A 25417-nucleotide genomic window follows, 5' to 3' on the forward strand; every position below is an offset into this window, starting at 1 on the left:
TTGAATTTATGAGATAGAGTGGGGAATCTTTAACTGATTTGAGGAATTAAAGAGGTGGACCATCCCCAACAATCTCTCTTTCTTGTCTACTTTGAGTTCCTACACTCAAATCATCACAAAAGTGCTCCAGTTCCCGCATTTAACACGCATTAGGCCACATGACATAGTAACACATCTTTACTCCTCACACTTAGGATAATATAACAAAATTTGTAGATAAATGTGAGAAAATGATAATTTAATAAGTGGAGGATGAATTGTGACCCATATAATATACCTATTTATGAGCCTCATCACAATCAAGTAGTTGTGCATCCTGAGGATCAAAAGAAAATTGCTTTCACCATGCCTTGGGGAATGTTTGTGTACGCCATAATTCCTTTTGGCCTCATCAATATAGGATCCACCTTTTAGAGAGCAATGGATATAGCGTTTGTGGGAGAACATTATAAGTTTGTGGTAATTTACCTAGACGAAATCATTGTTTTTTCAAAAACATATGAGGATCATATCGAACATCTATCATTCACCTTTAATAAATGTTGAAAATATGGCTTATCTTTAAATCCTAAGAAGCCTCAGTTTGCTCTAAGTGAGGGAAAGTTTCTAGGACATGCTGTGGAAAAATATGGGGAAGGGTGGAAGCCATCAACAACATCCCACTACCGAGAAATCAGAAATAATTCCAGACTTTTTTTGGTAGAATAAACTTTTTGAGGAGGTTGATACCTAATTATGCTGAGATAATTAAAGAAATTACAGGGATGTTGAAGATGTAGAAATTTTGAATAATATGACAATTATTCACAGAGATTATCCTGATTATACACTATTGCGGAATACATGCACAATACATAAGCTCCTCTTTAGCAGCATCAAAAACAATGAAACGTCAATCACATGCACACATTAACACAGTATGTAACCCGGGGAAAGCTTACAGCTGAAAACCCCACACTATCTGTATATTAATGATTGAGAACATGTAAAAATACATAGTACAATACTCCTCACAAGTACTCAGCACTATCTCCACCTGTTACACACAAGACTAGCTCAGATCCGAACAAGTCACAGGTTCAAATCTTCTTCGCTGCTTTGCCTGCCTCTATTGCACAATGCTTGAGAATCACTCCCTCTAGAAATCACGTGAGCACAAGCTATTCTACTGGGCAAATACTGCGCAATGCTCATTGGCATAACTCAATCCCTGCTTGTGCAAGATCTCATGCACAACTTATAGTCACAACTCACCCTTTCACTTACCTCTAACACCTGTCTCTGTTGAACTGTCCATGCACTGAGTTAACTGATGTATTCTTCAGTTACTTTATGAGTTAATAATTAGTGAATTAATTAACAATCAATTCACCCAACTCATCACTAGTGTATTCTCCAGTTAGACTGAATACAACTAGTTCAACTAAACACAACTCCATCAACTCCACATCCAACTCCACAGAACTCACATGCATGAGTTCTAAGTGAAGTCCTCCATGCATGGCTCAACTGACCCACAAAGAAAGTGTATTTCCTTCTGACAGCTGCATGTGCCACATCCGTAGCTCAAACTGAAGTGCTCCAAGAGGATAAGATAATGTTTATAGTCTAAATATTATTATGAGACAATAATATTTGACTTTTCTATTTTTGACTATCAGTCTAAAAATAAACTCTGATCACTCCTAGTGTGATCCAAAAATAGAAGTCCATCTATTTTTCCCAACATGACCAATTATCCATAAACAACATACTGCAACTCATAGACCATGATCCATATGTCTAAAAATAGACTTTGTGCCATAATTTGCCTGTGGGCCCACTTAGTGAAGGCGACTCCTTTCCGCTAAGCTCCATCATCTTGTTGCATTCTCAACAGAAGAAGGATAGGGAGCTAAAATATTGAATAAGATTAGGAATCATTCTCTAGAATAAAAAGGGCCTTTGAAAAAGCTCCTGTATTAGCTGGCCCTGACTACCTAAAACCATTTATCATTTTCTCTTTTTCTTCTCCTCATACAATAGTTTTTGTCTTATTGTAGAAAAACGATAAATGACATGAGCAACCAATAGTATTTTTTAGCTAGGTGCTACAGGATATTGAGTGAAAGTATAAAATTTTGGAGAAGAAAGCATATGCCTTGGTCAAGGCCCTGAAGACCTTGAAAAGATATGTCTTGCAATCAAGCATAATAGCTTATGTTCCTACAGCAGTTGTGAAAGGCATTCTAGTACAAGAAGATAGTGAGGGAAAAAGAGGTAAATGGATTTCTAAAATCAAATAATATGACCTAGAGATAAAAACCATGAAGCTGATCAAGGGGAATGGATGAGATAAAATCTTGTCCAAATCAAACTGCCAAGCCATGGGTATAAACTTGCTAACAGAGGAAGGAGAAAGCCAAAGAGAAGAGGAGCATAATCAAGTCAAGACAACAATGCAAAACATCCAAATGAAGTAACTCATGTCTCACTGGTATAAATTTATAATCCATTATTTAATTTTTTTTGAGTTGTCCATTTAATTTTGATAAAGTTAAATACAGGGCTTTGAGGCTACAAACCCAGAAGTTTGTCATTTCAAATGGCCAACTATATTTGAAAGACCCAGTGGGGATTTTGCTTTTATGTCTGGTTGAAGAAGAGATCCATAAATTGATGGATGAGTTCCATAATTGTGTGTGTGTGTTGGGGGGGGGTGGGGGTGGGTGGCGATTATAGTTAGAGAGCTACATGCCATAAAATTCTCAAAGAAGGTTTATATTGGCCCAAGTTGTTTGGTAAGGTACATGCATATATCTGGGCCTGTGATAAGTGCCAAATGTTTTTTGAAAAGTATAAATTAGCACCTTTTCCTTTAATCACTATTTTTGTTGAAGTACCTTTCAAACAATGGGCTTTAGACTTCATTGGGGAAATACACCCACCTTCGAGTGGTTAGCATAAGTGGATTATTACGGACATCGATTACTTCACTAAGTGAGTGGAAGCAGTCCAAGTTAGGAATGCAACCGATGTCAATGGTTATGAAATTCATGGAGAATATTCTTATCGAGTTCGGTTGCCCAAGGAAAATTATCACTGATAATTCTCAATTTTTTAAATCCGCCAATTGTTTGAGCTTCTTCCAGAAGTATAAAATCATTGTGGGTCACTCCACTAGCTACTATCCACATGGAAATGGATTGGTTGAATAATCAAATAAAACCTTGGTAAGGATTCTTAAGAAGAAAATATTAGAAAATCAGAAAAACCAGGAGTCACAACTAAAGTTTGCATTATGGGCCAATAGAGTTACTACCAAGAGATTGTCTGGGAAATGTCATTTAGAATTAGTGTATGGGAAAGCTACCTTTTTCCCCATACAACTAGCAATTCCAATGGCCAAAATTTTACAGGATGTAGATGAAGAGCCAGATTCTCTAACCAGGAGGATAAATCAGCTAGTAGAACTTCAAGAAACCAGGGGGGAGGTGACTCAAATTATGATTAAGTATTAGGAAAATATGAAGGCTCTGTTTGACATAAAGGAAAAATAGAGAACCTTACAATGAAGGGATTTGGTGCTCAGGTGGGATGTCAGACGAGAAGATACAGGAAAACATGGAATTTTTTTTATCTTTTATGGTTTGGGCCTTTCAATATTGTTGAGACAAAGGGGAAAAATAATTTCTTGCTAGAAAAATTAGATGGTGAAGTGCTTGGGAAGTTTCTCAAGTTGTATTTCCAACACTAAAGAGGTCCATTTTCACCCACTGTACATACTAGTGAGCCATTGTATATACCAGTAATGCTTTAAGTTTTGAATGTTTCTATTTTTTCTTTTCATATAATTGAATAAAATGAATCCATGCCCAATGGATAGAAGGCTACTACTCTAAAGGTTCTCAGCACCTTGCCATCAAGGCACTGTCCCTAGTTGGAGCCAATGTTTTCACCTATCACACATTTTGTGCAAATGCGTTGAATTATGTCAAATGGTAGCCAAAAAGTGGAGCCGAAGTGCAAAAAGGCCAAAGAGGAGAGAAAATATTAGAGGCTGAAAGAATGAGGAGGTCAAAACCAAAAGCCTAAGTTTCAAAGCCAAAAAGTACCTATGCAATTACAAATTTACCAGTGTTATATTCTAGCCCACAATACTTTTAAGATCACAACTCTTCTGGTGTTATTTGTGATAGGATGTACCCATGAAAATATAGAGCTAGAAACCTGAAATGTGCTCTAGAATTTCTGTATTTTCATCCCCTTTACGATCCATAGTTCTACTAGGATTCATTGCTTAGGATTTTGTGTCATCCAACCCTCTGCATTGAATTACTTTCCTTATTTTCTCTCTCTCCATTTCACTACAACGACAATTATTAAGCTGCAATTTACTGTGTGTCAGCGACCATATCAGGACATTTAACCTTGGGATGAGCATATCTACCTACCTTGGTCAAGGGTGGTTGAACCAAGATCTGAATCAATCTATTCCAAATTATATTAAATATGGAGCAACACATATCTCATAAAATCCTCAAATCACTCCTCTAAGATTTCCTAGGCACTAACCATTTCCTCAACCCGGGGGTTGTCTCTAGGAGCTACAACAGGTCATATATGCAGCTCTCTTTCATAGTCCCCTACGACATGATGTTTTCACTCTAGAAAATTTTGCATGGATTCGTTGTGGCACAACAATGATTACAATAAATCAGTCTAAATTTACAAATTGTTGTCTCGAAATGGGACATCACACAGTGCAATGGTTCACAATTTTTTTTTTTTTTTTTTTTTTGTGGATTAGTACCTCCAAAGTGATAAACATGTAATATTGTGGTTCACATTATGATGGCTCACTATATTTTATGATGATTTCTTGTAAGTAGTGGGTATCCATCGTTTCACAATGGAATTGATACAGTGACAACGTAATTTTGTTCTGTACATATAATGGCTTGTATAATGTTCAAAGGTTTTCTCTAAGAAATATAAAATGACTCAGGATTGTATGATAGGTACGAATGATTTGTAGCTCATGGTTTTTTTGTGGAAAGTGGCTCGGTGTTACAAAACTTTGATGTATTTTTGGACAATGTTATTTATAAAAACTGTGTAAAATCAAACTTACTCTGAAGTGACTTGCATCAATGAGTTTGATATGAGCATATTTATGACAATAATACATAATGATAACAAGGACTTATGGATGATCTCAACAATTCGTTGAAGTGGCTTTCTTTCCTATAGCTTCCATCCTCAGTAATTTAAGACAAAATTCTAGGTATATCTTCACAAAGAATTAGACATTCTATCGACATGGCTCGTTGATTATGACTTTCTCCTTGTGTACCTCTATGGCATCAAAATCAATCACTGCATGTCTATAGTAATGTTAATATAGCTCTAATGTATAACAAGAAAACAAAGTTGTGTATGGCAATGACATATATGACAGAAAATGGTTGATGTATGATGGAAATGTTGTCTATGATAGTGACATATAAATATATATTAGTAACCAAATGTAGCTATAATATAGTTGTAGCCTTCATATGAAAATCAAGTGATTCTTGACATGAAGAATCGTCTCAAAAATATTGATAAGATCAGAAAAGGAACCAAAACAATGATCATGTGAACCCTGAAGCATCTTTGTTGAAGAATGATTGGCCCTTAACAAATAAAAAGCATCTGAATTATTGAATGAAGGCATGGTAAGTGGTATATTTAATTTGTTTCATGTTACAAGTCAATATTGTAATAAAGTTAAAGGTTACGAAAACTAGTACAAAATGGCTAATTAGTTACTAAAAAAATGACTAAATTTTGCATATAAATGACCATTTTTCAGTCGGTGACCAGTAGTAGCTAATTTACAATATCTTATAACACGACCAACTTTTAGTCGTTTTTATCTTAGTCATTAATTGGTTGTCTCAACTTTATCGTCTAGTAGTATATTTAGTCATAAATTTGGTCATTTATTTAATCATTAATTGCCACAATTAATGACCAAATATACAACAAAATATATTACTATATGGTCACCGGAGAAAACCAATTAATGACCAAAGAAGTATGAACAACATGTTGGTCGTGCTATAAGATACTATAAATTAGCTACTAATAGTCATATATATGCAAATTTTAGTCATCGCTTGAAACCAAATAACGACCAGAGAAATATGACTAAATTTTGGTCGTGTTATAAGACACTGTAAATTAGCTACTAATAGTCATAAATATGGAAAATTTAGTCGTCCTTTGGAATCACAAATTTACCATTTGTAGTAGTCATTTTTTTTGTAGTTTCATATTTATTATATATATTATTAATTTAGTAGTTTATATTCATTTCATTTACTTTCATTAATAATCATTATAAATGACTAATTTAGTCGTATGTTAATTTTATTTGTGTTCATCATTAATCAATATAAACTATTAATTTAGTAGTTTTAGATTGATTTTATGTGTTCATTATTAATAAACATAAATTAATTAGTATGATTTTGCAACTAAATTTAAAAAATGTCATACAATGTGCATGTTCATCTAATATGAAAACGTAGAGTTTCATATGTTAATTACAATACTAAACAATATCAAGTGCATATATAAATAATATTCAACCACATAAATTATATTATGTGAAATGTTAAAGTATTACAATATGAGTTTCTAACTTAATATTGTTTGAACAACAATTTACACATGTAATGATGTTTCATCACTTCAAAACATTATCATTGTGTTGCCAAGGCATTACAGGTGAATTCATCAACTCTGAAGACTTGACCATCAGTCTCTATGTGTATGTCTTATGTGGGATATTGAATCTAAGAATATCACTAGATCGGTTCTCTTCTCTCTCTCCCTTTTTGCATTTGTCGCTCCAATGTTATTACTCTCAGCCTCTTTCTTCAATTCTTGCTTCTTAGCATCAATACTGACTTCATTTTCTGAAAACAAAAGAAGATACAATGCAGAGTGTAAGACATGAAATACAATGAACAATAAAATATATACTAAAGTAGACTATAAAGAGTTTATACGACATATACCTCAACATCAGTAATGTCAAATCCCTTTTCCCCATACAAGCGAGAAACTCAAACAAGTTTTCTTCAGTTGGGAGATAGTGGCCACTATAATGTGGCGAGATGACATGTATAAACAAAGAAAATAAAATGTCACCATATAAAATAACACCTTAGTAACTTATTATTCAACCTTCAGGGAAAGCTTAGGCACAATCATGCCAACTAAGTTACATGCTAAAAAGTTCAAGTTGTAGGTAACTTGTGAAAACAAATAATCTAATATATGATGTTTAATCCTTGTCATTTTATTCACAACAACATTTCATTTTCTAATGCATGAACTTGGTCAAGTATATAAACAACATGTGCTCAAATAACAACATGAAAGTAAACTTTTCTAATAGCCATGAAAATCTTCTAACACAAAATAGTTATAAGGATTCCAATCAATATCGCGTAATATTAATTTCATCTTCAAGCTTTGACTGTTGTTTAAATTGACATGATACCAAGTATTTTCAATTTCATAGTTAAAAGGAAAAACAAAATCATAAGAAACGTTCAAAATACAATCAAACAATAAAGAGAGGATATCATGGAATGGACATTGTAATTATAAAAAATTTGTTTACCTGTCCATCGATGTCTTGTCTGGAATTCTTAAAACATTTTATTTCCCAAAATAACCATGAGGTGAAAGAATCACAAGATTAAAAACCATAGGAATCCCTACTAGAAATATTTCCAAAGTCGATGGCTCAGGTGCCTGGAGGACCTCTAACAACAAATGAATCATATCCAATACATGCTCTGCATTCTCTCCCCATCCTTTTTCCAATCACATTTCCTATAACATGCCCACAACAAAGTCAAGTAACAATCAAACAAAGACATTGACATTTGTTTTTATCTTTTCTATCTATAAAATTTGAATCTGATTTGTTTCGAGAACATATTAATTCATATTTAAAGTCTTCCTAACATATGAGAAGGTACCAATCAAGCATGACATCAGAAAAATCGACCTCAATGAGGTCCTCAAACAATTTCTACAATATATTTTTCTTGCTATGATATATTGGGTATAAAAAAGAACATATCTGCAAAAGAAAAATCCATATATTACTTATGTTCAAACTTTGTATATGGTGTATTCTTAGGCAACTTTTTAAGATGTTCCTCCACCTTTACCAAAGCGAACTGTAGCTTGGTTAAACTCGATATCCTTTCATTGAACATCAATTTCTACATGATAAATGTCACACATTATTCTTTACCATTTATCAACATGCTACATATGATAAATTAAAAGTCACATAAAACCAAGAGAAAACCCTTTTGTAACCAAAACAAACAAACAAATAGTGCCTCTAATAAAACTTCATTCTAATATCAACAGATGAAAAGAGAGTGGACCATTTTTTCTGCTTGACTTTGCCTGTTTTTGTTATGAAAGTGCTCGAGCTTCAAGAACCAACAAATGTGAGGGAAGTTGTAAATGTGAAAAAAATTATGTTGACCTTTGTAGACTTCTTCAAAATGATGTGAATGATTCCATTTTCGGATGTGGTAAATATCATAATAAGAAATGGCCACATTGGATGCAGAGATTAAATATAAAAACTTGTGGACATGGCACATATTCTAATAAATTGCATTGTAATGACTACCATGGGCCTCCATGGGTTACATATCCTTAGTATGTTAGTCTTGATGATGAAAGAGAGATGGAAACAATAAATATGGGTGTTCTTAGTTTGTATGGTGGATATCTTCAAACCAAGGTCGTTATCTTAATGAACCTAGGTTCTGACATGGTAAACCTGGATCTGGTCCTCACCTAGGATCTGTCAAGGATATTTTCACAAGAGTCTCACAATTTATCCAGTAAATAAACAATTAAATTGTATATTAAAAAAAAATCGAAGCAAACTACTCAAAATCGTCTTAGGTGCGTTGTGGTCAAGTGGTTAAATCAAAGCACTTTCAATGCACAAAACTCGGTTCAAAGCCACCCGAAGACATTTTACTGAATTAATATGGCCAACAATGTTATCTACCTCATCCAAAAGTGGGTGGAAGTCTTAACAACCTTGATGGCCCATGGTAGTGGTATGTCTCAACAAATGAGGAAAGATGCAAGTATTGGATGAATTTAATGTGGCCAATGGAGTTATCTACCCCATTCAAAAGTGGGTGGAAGTCTTAGCAACCTTGATGGCCCATGGTTATGGCATATCTCAAAAGATGAGGAAATATGCAATCTTGGATGAATTTAATGGAAGAGATACCCTTGGCCATGGCCTCTAATAAAAGGTAGAGCCAAATTCATTAACAAATTTCCATTTTCCAACTCCAAAAAAGAATATCACAAGATCCTAAACTGGATGGAAAAATACCTTTGCTATTGTAGCCGTCAAGTCATGCATGGAATGTGTGGCCTCATATAATTCAAAGAAAGATGCTTCTTTAGACTTTTCTATGGCACTTTAATACACCCATGCAAAAGTACATTAAATCAACTTTGAATATCATATGGAAATAAAGCAGAAATATCAACTATGGTGTTAATATCAGCCCCAACAAAAATTATTATTGGCTAAAAATGAATGTGTCACACACAAAAGTGCCAGCTCCTTTTCTTGTAGAAAAAAGACAACCAGTTGGATCAGTTGAAGGTTGAGCACTGATGCTAACTAATGTTCATGGCAAATTTGGGCAAGAAAACATACCCTCAAATTATTAATTCAATCAAAATGGGAAGGTCTAACCCCTCATCCAAATGTTGAAACAATATGAAATGAAGGGCCTGAACAAAACCCCACCCATATCAAATACTGAAGAGCTCGATTAATAATCTTACCATTACCTAAAACCAAAAATGTTTCACAACTTTTCAACTAGATTGAAGCTCTGGCCAACCATGTTTGGCAACACCCATTTTCAAGAGCATATGCCTTATAAAATTTACAACATCTAACTTCACAAAACTACATTGCTAATTAAGTCAAGGTGTTGAGCTGCTTTGTGCCTCAAAAGAAAACACATGAATTGAAATAATTATTCTGAAAGGAAAAACTCAAAAATTCCAATCAAAATTTGGCACAGAGCTTCACTCAAATCTACACCAAATAGTGCATATCCATGATAGATCCTTCAAGTCTTCAAAACCAAAGATAACCCCACCTTTGCATGGTTGTGAAAGGCTTTGGTTTCCACCTCACCAGAAACAGTAACAAAACTTTTAGGCCTCTACTCATGCTAAAGTAGTGCAATTGTTGTTCCATAATTATTGAGGCACCCCTTAATTGGTGTTTGTGGGTCCAAAGCATGATGAGTGCCTATGGTGAACATATTCTTGTTCCTTGAAAAGATATGTGATATCTCTGCTCCAACAACAGTCTTTGTTAGAGGATTAACAGTGTGCAAGTAAGATGCCTTCAAAGTATCACCCTTATCAGTTCTGCAAAGCATGAGTCACTTTCAGTATGACACCAAAAAACTTTCTATGCAACATTTCATAAAAAAGTTTGCAATTGGCCCTAAATTTTATCAAAAAACCCACTAAAATTCATTATTTTAGTTTACAAGAATGGCAAGGAAAAAGCCTTACAAGGTCAAAGAAGAAACAAAATCAAGATTTGAAATACTCAATCCTTCATCATATTTTAAGAAGTTTCCTGATGCAATGTAGAAATAAATTTTGCTCCCCACAGAAAGTCTCTCGTTTCCAATTACTCCTAAGAAATTTGTTATTGGAGATGGTGTCAATACAATGCTTGTACTGACCCCTACATATCATGCATATATTGAAGCTCAACTTGTGAAATTTACAATATATAATGTAATCAAAGTTAAACAGTAATCCGTTTCACAAAAAAAATTACAAAAGTATTTTTATCACTATAAAACATGAAGAATGTTGTTAAGCATTGTGTTAATCACAACACACCAACATGAAATTTTACCATGTAGATAACCTTGTGACTATTGATGATCAAAATTAGGGGGCATGTTGAAGCCTGACTACTACGGATGTCTAAGTAAATGTCTACAATATTACAAGGAAAAGGCTCGAGATAGAAACAAGAACAAGATGTTTCATTGCAATGGTTCTCACATATAAAACCAATTATTATTTTTCATATCCTTCCAAATGGCTTATTTCAAACTACAGAACTAGCAATTTGATCCCTTCTCAGGTGAGACTGAGTGGAAGAGCACACTACAGATGAAAACTACAACATATTGCAAATATATGCATTTAGGAAAATGGCACAATTGACACAAATGTCTAATCACCTTAATTGTCATGTCTTTCTAAATGGTAAAAATGAATGCCACAATAACTGAAAGAATGTTTTAACTTATAGAATGTAGCAATGTCCCAATTAATACAAAGTACTGCAGGTTGTTACTTTACAAAAAAACACCTACATTAAGCATGAAAATTGTTCAAAGCTAAATATGATGTCAAAGATAGATTTGATTGTTCAAATCCTACAATTAATAGAGATGACATCTTGCACTACGTTTTCACTCTCAAGTTCTCTATTCTTAGGGGTAGCCATGACTTCCCTAAGGAGGGGTGGCTCCCTCTCCTCGATCCAGCCTTTGAGGTAGCCATAAAATCTTTCATATATCTTATGGTAGCTTCTTTCTCAAAAGCAAAAGAACCATAACATCAACCAAATGATGGTTTGTTAAGAAATGGAATAAGTGCTTAAACTCATTCCATCAATCCAAGGAGAAAAGCACTTCATTTCTACCTCTAAAATCTATGCTTTGAAATATAGATTCAATTATCAACTATAAACACAAAAGTTACTTGAAAACATCACCCATTGTCACCTTGGTGATCATCCTTCTCACATAAGGCTAGCTCTCCTCCAACATAAGGGAGGAATCCATGATAAGACTACAAACTTGTCCTTCAAACACTAAAAAAACATATTTGCAAAATGATATTGTTTTTGTCTTTTAAGATTTGAAATGGAAAGCTAGGCAAGAAATAGTGCTTGGTCCCTGGGCTATAGACTCTAAGCAACAAAAAAAACTTTAAAATTGATGAATAATATTTGAGGCATGACAAAACAACCAAACAACAAGTGTTATCAGTTAAGAATAGATCCAATAAATATGTAATAGTGTTATCTCCTACTAGATGGAACATTTGAAGGAAATGTGCTCCCCCAACTTGATCTCTTGTAAGTCACATAGCTAAAAATTCCCTTTGAGGTGTGCGATGCCGTGAGCTATCTCAAACCAAAGCTAGTGGGGGCCCACTCTGAATGAACCAAGGGGAATCCTAAGGTTGTGCATCCAATCTCTATTAGTATAGATAAGTTGAACAATAAGAGTCACTTAGCTACATAAAGCACTCAAAATAATAAAATGGAATATTCAAGCTAACACCCTCACACCTGGTCAAGTTTCCTATCACTTTTTGTTTGGATACCGAAATGGAAACTTTGTACCTGCATATGAGTCAGGTCTAGTGTCTATTGGTCCTATCATACTTACGAAGGAGCTTTCCTCTTAGTTACCAAAAAGTAACATTTCTTCCTTTCTCACCAATGTTAATGTTGAGGAGAAGTATCTATGAGGTGAGGAGATCTTGAAATTGGTGGAAGAAACTCTTACAGAGAAATTACCATCAAGTAAAGGGAAAAAGCCATAAAAAACTGCAATAGATGATTTGAAATCCAAGTACACAAATTTCATGTCATGAAGGTTTCCTGATCTTCCAGAGGAAATTTCATTCTAATAATGTGATGGAATATTTCTCTTAAAGATTATTGTTTGCATTCATTTGTTTTTCTATGATCTATGACCCCTGCAAGGCTAGCCAAATTCAGGATGCAAACAACCAATTGAAACAAATTTTGAATAGAGGTTTGTTTGTGAGTTGTACTACTTATGGGTGTTAAAATTGGCAACTAGGTCCAAACTCCATGTGGGCCATCTTATTCATGGCAGCTGATATTTTTCTTGGATTCCTCTCGTAGAGAGGTGTAGGATTGATCTAAAGATCATCTGATTCCGATATGTATTCATGGAGATATGAATTTATTTGTGTTATGTGACAATTCGTCAAGGTCGGCCAGCAACCAAATTACCCCAACTTGTCCTCCACATTTTACTATAAATAGAGGTGACCTTCAAGTCATTTTCACACACTCTTGTGATCTCTCTTTGTTTCTGTTTTGGGTTTTGATGAAGGAGAGATCTAGATGGAGTGCCCTAGGCTCTACGCTGCCCTAATGGAGAAGCTCTAAAGCTGACCTAATAAAGCCCTAACGCTGACCTAAGTAAGAAGCCCTAACATTTCCCTAGCAATCATGAAAGAAAGACCTCAACGCAATCATGGAGGAGGCTTCTATAAATGTAGCAAGGAGAAGTTCTAACACTGTTAATTTGCCATAAACACAGAGATCCTTATGTGACCTAAACATTGCCATAGAGGAGTCATAGAAGACATCTATGATGCAGTCAAGGAGAGTATCTTCGCAGCAAAATCTGGCCTTCTATATGCTACTCAAAGCTGCATGCAATGAGGGTTTATACGCTGTCATGATCTGGTGTTCTAACATGCCCTAGGCGTTGTCAAGGAAGAGATTTATATGTTGTCCAAGGAAGGGATCTCATCCACAGTCTAAACACAGTCAAGATGCACTCATATGCAGCCTAATCTAGGAGCCCTAATATGCAGTTTGATGAATCTCCTATCTACCCTAGCCGCAATCCAATAAGGAGGTTCCATCCTTTACCAATCAAGGAGTTTAAGCTACATTCAAGTGTACCCTCTTTCGCTATGAAAGTAGGGCTAGTGTTTCCCTTGTCCCAATCCTAAAGGAGGACATCTTGGCTACAACAAATATGTTGGGTGTGGAGCCTGATTATCTTCTATAGTACCGGCATATTGGACCCCAGTTCAAAACGGGGCGGCAACGCCGCCCGTAAAATAATCGCTGCTGCCCCCCCTGGCGGGGGCTTTCGGGGGCAGCGCCCCCGAAGCTAAAAACAGCTGTAAAATTGCCTTGTAAAAGTATAGTAATTTCTAGTCAATCTAGGCCGTTCATTAGGCGGATGATCTGACGGTAGAACTTATGTTTAGTTTAGGGTTTTTTGCCCTAGAAGGCAACCCCTCTCTTTATATGAGGGAATTGTATTTGAGGCTGCGATATAGATGTGTATTCGGTGAGCGAGAAACATAGAGGTGAGACTGTGAGAGAAAACAGAGGATATTACAGCGGTTTTGCTGTAGGTTGTATCTCTTCATTTTGCTGGATAATAGAAAGGAAGGACTGGCTGTTCGGGGTGGACGTAGCCCAAACTGGGTGAACCACGTATATCTGTGTCTCTCTTGTTTTGTGTGTTTTCTGTGTTTATATTTCTGCAATATTATATGTGTTCCATTGCTCCGTAATATATAATTTTCTAACAACTGGTATTAGAGCCGAAGGTCTATTTGGCTGATAAACTTGCAGGAAAGAAGGGTTCCTGGTTCGAGTGGGAGCAATGGCGGAAGATGGTAAGTTTAGGGTCGAGAAATTTAATGGCCAAAACTTCTCGCTGTGGAAGATGCAGATGGAAGATTATATGTATCAAAAAGATCTATACCTACCATTGGGCGGAAAAACAAAGATGCCGACGGGTATGAAAGATGAAGAATGGAACCTTCTCGATAGAAAGGCACTCGGAACAATACGGTTGTGCCTTGCTGCGTCAGTCGCCTTCAACATTTCGAAGGAAACCACGACAGAGGGTTTGATGCAGACGTTGTCGAAACTATATGAAAAACCCTCGGCCTCAAACAAGGTATTTCTTATGAAACGGTTATTTAATATGAATATGTCAGAAGGTGGATCTGTTGCAAACCATTTAAATGATTTTAATACAGTTACAAGTCAGTTAAGTTCTGTAGGGGTAAACTTTGATGATGAAGTTAGAGCTCTGTTATTCTTGTGCTCATTACCAGAAAGTTGGAATGGTTTGGTAATGGCCATTAGTAACTCCGTTTCTGGATCTAGTACTTTAAAGTTTGATGATGTTGTTGGTGCTATCCTTAGCAAGGAAATGCGACGGAAAAGCTCTGGTGAGACATCGGGAAATGCTTTGAGTGCAGAGTCTAGAGGAAGAAAAATGGAAAGAGGAAAGAGCTCAGGATATCGCAGTAAATCAAGGAAAGGCAGATCCAAGTCCAGATCGGGGATAGTGTGTTGGAAATGTGGAAAGAAAGGACACCTAAAGAAAGACTGTAGATCTCGGAAGGGAAAAGAAGGAGATGCACAGCAAGAAAACAATCATGAAGCAAAGGTGACAGGTGAGGTGTTACAAGATGCTTTGATTCTTTCTTTCGAAAATATTACTGATTCCTGGGTGGTAGATTCAGGGGCTTCATTCCATGCCACACCTGATAAGAAATACTTTCATGACTATGTTCAAGGAGATTTTGGACAAGTTCATCTAGGTGATGATAAACCCTGTAAAATCGTTGGAATGGGTAAGGTTCTTGTAAAACAGTAGAATGGAAACCAATGGCTATTAAAGGAGGTAAGGCATGTTCTAGATCTAAAGAAAAATCTGATTTCAACAGGGCAGTTAGGCGGTGAAGGTTGTGTGACAACTTTCACAGATAAAGCTTGGAAGGTCACTAAAGGAGCCCTGGTAATAGCAAAAGGCGAAAAGTTGGTACATTGTATTTACGCAATGGTATTTCTAACTCTGTTAATGCTTTAACTTCCAGAGGAGCAGATGCAGCATTATGGCATCATAGGCTCGGACACATGAGTGAAAAGGGGATGAAGATTCTTCGCTCAAGGAATTTGTTGCCGGGTTTGAAGAATGTTGATTTGGACTTCTGTGAGAACTGTATTTATGGAAAACAGAAGAGAGTCAGATTTCTCAGAGTTGGGAAAGAAAAGAAGAACGAAAAATTAGAGCTTGTGCATACAGACGTATGGGGACCTTCTCAGGTATCATCTCTCAGTGGCTCTCGTTATTATGTTACTTTTATTGATGATGCAACTAGAAAAACTTGGATTTATTGTATTAAGAATAAATCTGATGTATTTGATACTTTCAAGAAATGGAAAGATTTGGTTGAGATTGAGACAGGAAAGAAATTGAAGTGTCTTAGATTAGACAATGGAGGTGAATATTGTAGCAAAGAGTTTGATAGGTACTGTTCAGAGCATGGAATTCGCAGAGAGAAGACAGTTCCAAGAACACCACAAGAAAATGGTGTGTCAGAAAGGATGAACAGAACAATCATGGAGCGTGCAAGGTGCATGAGATTGCATGCAGGATTGCCTTTACAGTTTTGGGCAGATGCTGTAGATACTGTTGTTTATCTAATAAACAGAGGGCCTTCAAGTTCCTTGGATGGTGGTGTTCCAGAGCAAGCATGGACAGGGAAAAAGGTAAACTACTCTATTTTAAAACCTTTTGGTTGTGAGGCCTTTGTCCATATTGATAAAGAAAATAGAACAAAGCTTGAGGAAAAGTCAAAGAAATGTACCTTTATTGGATATGGTGTTAATGATTTTGGTTATCGCTTATATGATTATGAAAATCACAAAATCATTAGGAGCAGAGATGTAATATTCAATGAAAAGGTCTTGTATAAGAATCAGTTGCAGGAAAAGAAAAAAGAAAAAGGAAACAAGGAATACGTAGTTCTTGATGAAATTACTGAAAAAGTAAAGGTGCGTGAAAATAATAATAATCAACAACCACAACAACAGCAACCATCACAACAACAACAGGCACCCCAAACACCTGAAAGTGGTGTTAGAAGATCTACCAGGACAAGTAGACCTCCTGAACGATACTCTCCTTCATTATATTATTTATTGTTGACTGATTCCGGTGAACCTGAATGTTATGAAGAAGCAATGCAGGTTGAAAGCAAGAAGAAGTGGGAGGTAGCCATGGAAGAAGAGATGGACTCCTTAATGCATAACCAGACTTAGGATTTAGTCAGGTTGCCTGCAGGAAAAACTACATTGAAGAATAAATGGGTTTACAGGCTGAAGGAAGAAGATGGAGGAAAGCAAAGGTACAAAGCTAGACTTGTGGTGAAGGGGTTTGCACAGAAGAAAGGTATTGATTTTGATGAAATATTTTCTCCTGTTGTTAAAATGACTTCAATCAGAACTATTTTAAGTCTTGTAGCAGCTGAAGATTTGCATCTTGAGCAGTTAGATGTAAAGACAACCTTTCTCCATGGGGATTTGGAGGAAGAGATATATATGCAGCAGCCACAAGGATATGAGGTGAAAGGGAAGGAGAAACTTGTGTGCAGGTTGAAGAAGAGCTTGTATGGTTTAAAACAGGCTCCAAGGCAGTGGTATCTAAAATTTGACAAGTTTATGTCTGAACAAGGTTATACTAGATGTCACTCTGATCATTGTGTTTATCTAAAAAAGCAAAATGATGGCAGCTATATTATATTGTTATTGTATGTAGATGACATGCTTGTTGCAGGATCTAACATGCAGGAAATAAATGTGCTCAAAAGAAAATTGGCAAATTCATTTGCAATGAAGGATTTGGGTGCTGCAAAACAAATCCTTGGTATGAGAATAACTAGAGACAGGAAAAATAGAAAATTAACATTGTCTCAGAATGAGTACATACAAAGGGTGTTGAAAAGATTTAACATGCAAAATGAAAAACCAGTTAGTACACCTTTTGCTAGCCATTTCAAACTTAGCAATGAAATGTGCCCAAAGACCCAAGAAGACATGGATTATATGTCTAAAGTTCCATATGCATCAGCAGTTGGAAGTTTAATGTATGCAATGGTCTGCACAAGGCCTGATATTGCACATGCAGTGGGAGTTGTAAGCAGGTACATGAACAATCCAAGAAAGGAAAATTGGATGGCAGTGAAATGGATTCTCAGATATTTGAGAGGTACCACAAATCAGGCATTATGCTTTGGTGGTTCAAACATATCCCTACAAGGATATGTGGATGCAGATATGGCAGGTGACAGAGATAATAGGAGGAGCACTACAGGATATGTATTTACTGTCGGAGGAACAGCTGTCAGTTGGGTTTCAAAAATCCAAAGTGTTGTTGCACTTTCAACAATAGAAGCAGAGTATGTTGCTACTACAGAGGCTAGTAAAGAAATGATTTGGTTACAAAGGTTTATGGGTGAATTGGGTAAGGAGCATGATATGGGCACGTTATACAGTGATAGTCAAAGTGCCATTCATCTTGCAAAGAACTCAGCATTTCATTCCAGGACAAAACACATACAGCTCAAGTACCATTTCATACGATCAGTGTTGGAAGATGGAGAGTTGAAGCTCGAAAAGATACACACTAGCCAGAACCCTGCAGATATGCTAACAAAAGTTGTAACCAGGGAGAAACTGAGAATATGCTCAATTTCAGTTGGTCTTCAAGGATGACGATGAAGATGAGAAACAGCTAGGTCCAAAGAGGAGTCATTGTCCAGCAAATGGAGCAGCGGTGGAGTTGCTACAATCAGTCTCCAAGTGGGAGATTGTTGGCTGTGGAGCCTGATTATCTTCTATAGTACCGGCATATTGGACCCCAATTCAAAATGGGGCGGCAAGGCCGCCCGTAAAATAATCGCTGCCGTGGGGGGTCAAACAGCTGTAAAATTGCCTTGTAAAAGTATAGTAATTTCTAGTCAATCTAGGCCGTTCATTAGGCGGATGATCTGACGGTAGAACTTATGTTTAGTTTAGGGTTTTTTGCCCTAGAAGGCAACCCCTCTCTTTATATGAAGGCATTGTATTTGAGGCTGCGATATAGATGTGTATTCGGTGAGCGAGAAACATAGAGGTGAGACTGTGAGAGAAAATAGAGGATATTACAGCGGTTTTGCTGTAGGTTGTATCTCTTCATTTTGCTGGATAATAGAAAGGAAGGACTGGCTGTTCGGGGTGGACGTAGCCCAAACTGGGTGAACCACGTATATCTGTGTCTCTCTTGTTTTGTGCGTTTTCTGTGTTTATATTTCTGCAATATTATATGTGTTCCATTGCTCCGTAATATATAATTTTCTAACAAAATAAAGGAGGAAAGTCGTAATTGAAGGATCCCTTATCTATGTATGAAAGGACCCTTAGATGCTACAACTAAACCACAACAACGGTAATTACATTATAACAGAGTACTTGTGATATTGTCACATTGTTGTAGGTGGAAAAATTATTGTTTGGGCATGTTAGTATTGTTCCTGAGGTCGATTTCAAGAGAAGAAGAATCTGCAGTAAGGAGGTGCTTATGACTATTGTTTGTAGGTTGACTGGGTCACTATGTGAAGGAAAAGCACAATGAATATGCTACCTTATGACTATGTGTTAGGTCACAGGCCATAACATCACAATCAATTCCATAGGGCTATTTGAAGGCTCAAATCATTAGCATTATAAAACTGTTGAGATCTCAAACTATTGGAGGGTTGTATGATGTTGTTGCAACATGAGGTTGACAAGAACTATTGTCATAGTGATGGATGCAGCATGGCTGGATACACGATGGATGCAACGTGGTTACAACATGGATGGATGCAACATTACATTGTATGCATGGTGATGGAATCAATTTGGAGAATCAGTTGAAGAATGAGATCTGATAAGTGTGCCTTCACTTGAGTTCATATCTGCAGTCCTTGTCATCAGAACAATTGCGTCATCTTCATGGTGAAGATATCAGATGTCTGATCTCTTATTTTGACAAGTCAAATTGTTGACTTCTTATGCATATGTACTGTCTCTCTCTGTTGAACTATTGAAGATTATAAGAATAATTGATCAAGGGTTTCCCCACATTGGGGTTTGTCACTGGCTAGCGCCACATCTTGTGTCTTCTTATCTTGGCTTGTCTTCTGTGATTTAGGTATATGTTATACTTGCATCTTACTGTCATGCTAAATGTGATTGCTAATCTGGAATTGATATTGAACTAATATAAAAAATTGAAGTAAATTTCTCTAAGCATAGAACTTACCAAAAATTAACATGGTATCATAGGTGAGGTGAAGACAAAGTCCAAGCAAGAGTGAAAGAGCAATCACCAAAGTCAGTTGGAAAGGAAAAAAGGCTCAATGCGTTCCTCATCCCACTTTAAATTCACCAAGGGTGAAGTCAAAGCAAAGAAGATTATCAAAGTGGTGCAACGGAAGCGTCTGGTGGCCTACCTAAAGGTCACTTCATTGGAATGTCTAAATGTAAGGGTGGAAAGAAAGGCAGATGTCTTGCTTGCAATGAGTATGGCCATTATGCGAAGGAGTGTCCGAATAGAAGGGACACATCACTTGATGATGATAACCATCATTCTAGGGGAATCTTCAATGATCGGAGGAATGTTACAATGGCAAAGAGAAGGGGAAAGCAAGGAACTCCAGGTATGAAGAATCAAATATTGTTTTTGAGCATTATCTTATGCCGGTCCTCTCCATCGGAATCGTTGGGAAAATTGATAGTGGTGCATCAAGGAACTTCACTAGATTTAAATAAGTGCTCTCTAATATGATAGAGGAGGAAACAATCTTGGAGATTATTCTTGGAGACAATGCCACCTATCTCGTAAAGGGTGTAGGGAATGTTTCTCTTCAAATGGATCAGGGTAACTTGCAAGAATTTCTTTATGTACATGATCTCAAAAGGAACTTGTTGTCCATTTCAGAAATGGAAGTCAAAGATTATAGGGTGGCATTCATTGATGGAAAGGTACGTGTTTGAAAAAGGAATTCTAAAGAAGCTTTTACTCTTGGGTTCAGGGTTGGCAATTTGTATCAAGTTGCAGGAAGTCCATTGGGGACCATGTCGTGTGACTCATCTCTTCTATGGCATCGGAGGTCTGCCCATATTCATTATGGGGTCCTACCTGTTAGATGGTGACAAGCATGCTTGAATTCAAAGAAGAGCATGAAGGTACATGTCCAAGATGTATCAAAGAAAATCTTACAAGGGGACCATTCCCCTCATGTAATAGCAAGACCACAAATCTGAAACAACCCAAGGGGTTTGAGATTCATGATCGGAAATCTCATGTATGCAGGTGAAGGAAAGCTCTCTATGATTTAAAGCAAGCACCCCGAGCTTGGTGTCAAAGGATTCATAACTATCTGATGAAGCTGAGATTTACTAGGAGTGAAGCTCCAAACCATTGCTTTAAGGTTGTGGATGATAGACCTCTAATACTGGTACCTTATGTACATTGTGATATTCTGATCATCGTGATCTTTGTGATCTTCTGTGACAACCAAAGGTGGATTTGATTGCTGAAGGATCCTGTATTCTATGATCGTTCCAAGCATACAGACATCAAGTACCATTTTATCTCGGATATGGTATAATGGGGAGAAAGAAGGCTTGATCATTCTGGGACTGATGTGCAAGTCATCGATATTCAGATGAATTCCCTGGGAAAGGTCAAATTCTTGACTTTCCGAGAAAAATAGGAGTTGTGGAGAGACTCTCTCCTGAAGGTCCAGTATAATATGGAAATTGAGCTCTGGGAGCTCCAAGGGGCTTGGGGGTACTTCTTGTAGTGATGAGAAACCATAGGGTGAATGGTTTAGCCTTCCCCTAGCGGTTTGCTATGTAGGCAGGATGAGTGGTTCATCCTTCTCCTGCTGAGACATACTCATAGGGCGAGTGGTTTAGCCTTCCCCTAGTGATTTGTTGTGTACAAGGTGAGTGGTTCAGCCTTCCCCTGGGATACCCCATGGCGACATGTACGGAGGATGAGTGGTTCATCCTTCTCCTATTGAGAAATCCTACCCATGTAGTCTGGGACTCATGGGAAGTACCTCTCATCAGCCAATGATTAGGGAAATGAGGATAGGGACCATAGTACTACCAATGGACGAATCGTGTACTACTGTACTCCCTATGCTAGGATGATATTGATCTGGGATCAATTGGATCTGACTTCAAGTCAATAAGAGTGATATAACTCACTCTCTTTTGGAATTGATTTCGGATCAGTAAGAATGATATAACTCACTCTCTTTTGGAACTAATTTCAGATCAATAAGAGTGGTATGACACACTCTCTTTATTGGAACTGACTTCAGGTCAGTAAGAGTAGTATGAGACACTCTCGTTTATATGGGACTAACTTCGGGTTAGTAGAGGATGGTATGATACATTCTCAATCACTTCTTCTTCTTCATAGTTTAGTAGAGCATAGTAGTGCAGGGAACTAATAGCAGAGATAGTACGGACTGGAAAATGGATTAGAAGATGGAGTTCTCCCTAGTTGAGAGGGAGTATTAAATTGGCAACTAGGGCCAAACTCCATGTGGATCATCTTATTCATGGCAGTTGATATTTTTCTTGGCTTCCTCTTGTCGAGAGGTGTAGGATTGATCTAAAGATCATCTGATTCCAACATGTATTCATGAAGATATGAATTTATTTGGGTTATGTGACAATTTGTCAAGGTCAGCCAACAACAAAATTACCCCAAATTGTCCTCCAAGTTTTACTATAAATAGAGGTGACCTCCAAGTCATTTTCACACACTCTTGTGATCTCTCTTCATTTCTGTTTTGGGTTTTGATGAAGGAGAGATCTAGAGGGAGTGCCCTAGGCTCTATGCTGCCCTAATGGAGAAGTGCTAATGCTGACCTAATAAAGCCCTAATGCTACCCTAATGAAGAAGCCCTAACGCTGCCTTAGTAGTCATGAAAGAAATACCTCAACGCAGTCATGGAGGAGGCTTTTGTAAGTGCAGCAAGGAGAAGTTATAATGCTGTCAATTTGCCCTAAACACAGAGATCATTATGTGACCTAAATGTTGTCCTGGAGGAGTCATAGAAGACATCTAGGATGCAATCAAGGAGAGTATCTTCACAGCAAGATCTGGCCTTCTATATGCTACTCAAAGCCGCAGTCAATGAGGGTTTATACGCTATCATGAACTGGTGTTCTAGTGTGCCCTAGACGTTGTCAAGGAAGAGATTTATATGTTTTCCAAGGAAGGAATCTCATAAGCAGTCTAAACGGAGTCAAGAGGCACTCATACACAGCCTAATCTAGGAGCCCTAATCTATAGTTTGATGAGGCTCCTATCTGCCCTAGCCACTGTCCAATAAGGAGGTTCCATCCTTTACCAATCAAGAAATTTAAGTTGCATTTAGATGTGCCGTCTTCCACTGTCAAAGTAGGGCTATTGCTGCCCTTGTCCCAGTCCTAAAGGAGGACATCTTGGCTACAACAAATAAAGGAGGAAAGCCATAATTGAAGGAGCCCTTATCTATGTATGAAAGGACCCTTAGATGCTACAACTAAATTGCATCAAGGGTAATTACATTACAACAAAGGATCTGTGATATTGTCACATTGTTGTAGGTGGCAGCATAACCGTTTGGGCATGCTAGTATTGTTCCTGAGGTCGATTTAAAGAGAATAAGGATCTGCAGTAAGGAGGTTCTTGTGACCGTTGTTTTTAGGTTGATTGGGTAACTGTGTGAAGGGACAAGCACAATGAATATGCTACCTAAATACTATGTGTTAGGTCATAGGTCATAACATCACAGTCAATTTCGTATGGATATTTGAAGGCTCAAATCATTAGCATTATAAAACTGCTGAGATCTCAAACTATTGGAGGGTTGTATGATGTTGCTGCAACATGAGTTTGATAGAAGTATTTTCATAGTGATGGATGCAACATGGTTGGATACACGATGGATGCAGCGTGGTTGCAACATGGATGGATGCAATGTGGTGTTGGAATCACTTTGGAGAATCAGTTGAAGAATGAGATATGACAAGTGTGCCTTCACTTGAGTGCTTTAAATTGGCATTAACATAAATTTTGACACTAATTTCACATTGAATAAGCTTCTAGAAAACCCTTACACCTTGTCTTTGTTCTAAATACAATTCACCACTTATTATTTCCTCACACTCTCTTCTAGAATGTTTGAGCAAAGGTATCTCCTACAAAAACAAGAAGCACTTCTGTTGTGTGTGATGCATTGTGATTTGGTTTTGTAGTCACAACCAGAAGACAGTTGTGAGCAAAAACATTTTTCCACACTTCATTTCTTCACATATTCTTCAAAAAATTTTAGGCAAAAGTGTTTTTTACAGCTACAACAAGCATGCTCTGTGCATTTTGGACAGCGTGGATATTATTGGAGGCTACATTTAAATTTTCTTACTCAATTATCCTTTCTTCTTGTGCTATTTTATATTTATAGATAAACAGATAGATATTGTTTCCCTATTTCAATTTTTATTTTTGTCTTTTTACTTTTTTGATGGGGGATGAGGCAGGGCTCATGTTTCTATCATGTACCCCTCTCCCAATACCATGCAACTTCGCTTCCAAGGATTTTTGAGAGGGAGATTCAAAGGCTTTCTAAGAGAGCCCTCAATCAATCTCCAAGGCATTTGTCACACTTCAAAAAATAATTCCAACTCAGAGTGAATTTTTAAGTTAAAATTGAGGCCCTTCAGGGTTGATTAGAAATGGGCTTCTAAGAGTTTCATTTAAGTATTTCACAACTAGGGATCTTTATTCTAAAACATTAACTTAACAATAATTCTCAAATGTTGATGCGTCACTAGGATAACAAGATTAACACATCCAAAGCGTTTCCACAATTTACATTGAACTGAAACTCAATCAAGAAAGTATCCAACAAAATCAAGAAAGAAAAAGGAAACATATAATAAATAATGTAGACAACTGACTGGAAAATTACTAATAATACCTGTGACCCGATTCCTAAGGCTTCTTAACACTACTTACAAAGGTATGTTCTAAGAGAACTAAATTTGTCACCACTACAACTCGTACCTCCAGGTAATCACTATATCCTCTCTGCTAGATATATGCAAAACAATATAAGATTACCTGCAATTCCCTTCCATAACTTTTGCCATGTTGTCATCATATGTAGGAATAAACACATCGTTGCAAAAGACACCATGTAATCCAGTGCAACCATTTCAGATGAATGATTTTCAAATTTCTTTAAATACAGAGGACTAAGAAGAGTCTCCTTCCTCACCTGTAGATTTTTGTTGATCAGCATGAGTGCATGAAATAAGAAAATCCAACTTCAGAGGAAAATGAGTTGAAGTGAGTGAATTGGTTAACTTACAATATTTGGATAAGTTGAATAGAGGGCAGGAATCCTTCTTTCTCCCCCATACATTTCTTCAGCAGCAATACATATATGAATATTTCTATCAAAATCAAAAGCTTTCAGTACTAATGGATTCTCCTCTGGTGTTATACGACACAGTCCATCCTTCCTCTTCATTTAAGAAATTATGATCTCCTTCCACCAAGGGTAGGCATGCCTGTGAAAGAAATACAACAAGATAATAGGATCAACATTGTTAACAATAAAGATTTTGACTTGACCAGGA

The 25417-nt window shown here is 36.8% G+C and overlaps 1 pseudogene; it reads right to left on the reverse strand.

The window, feature by feature from the left end:
* Nucleotides 1-25417, reverse strand: part of LOC149180125 (rhamnogalacturonan I rhamnosyltransferase 1-like) — a 132781-nt pseudogene that overhangs the window by 104205 nt on the left and 3159 nt on the right.

Source organism: Pinus tabuliformis, chromosome 3_2, assembly GCF_031772625.1.
Source record: "Pinus tabuliformis cultivar Carrire ecotype Pingquan chromosome 3_2, CPIR1, whole genome shotgun sequence".
Taxonomy (NCBI): domain Eukaryota; kingdom Viridiplantae; phylum Streptophyta; class Pinopsida; order Pinales; family Pinaceae; genus Pinus; species Pinus tabuliformis.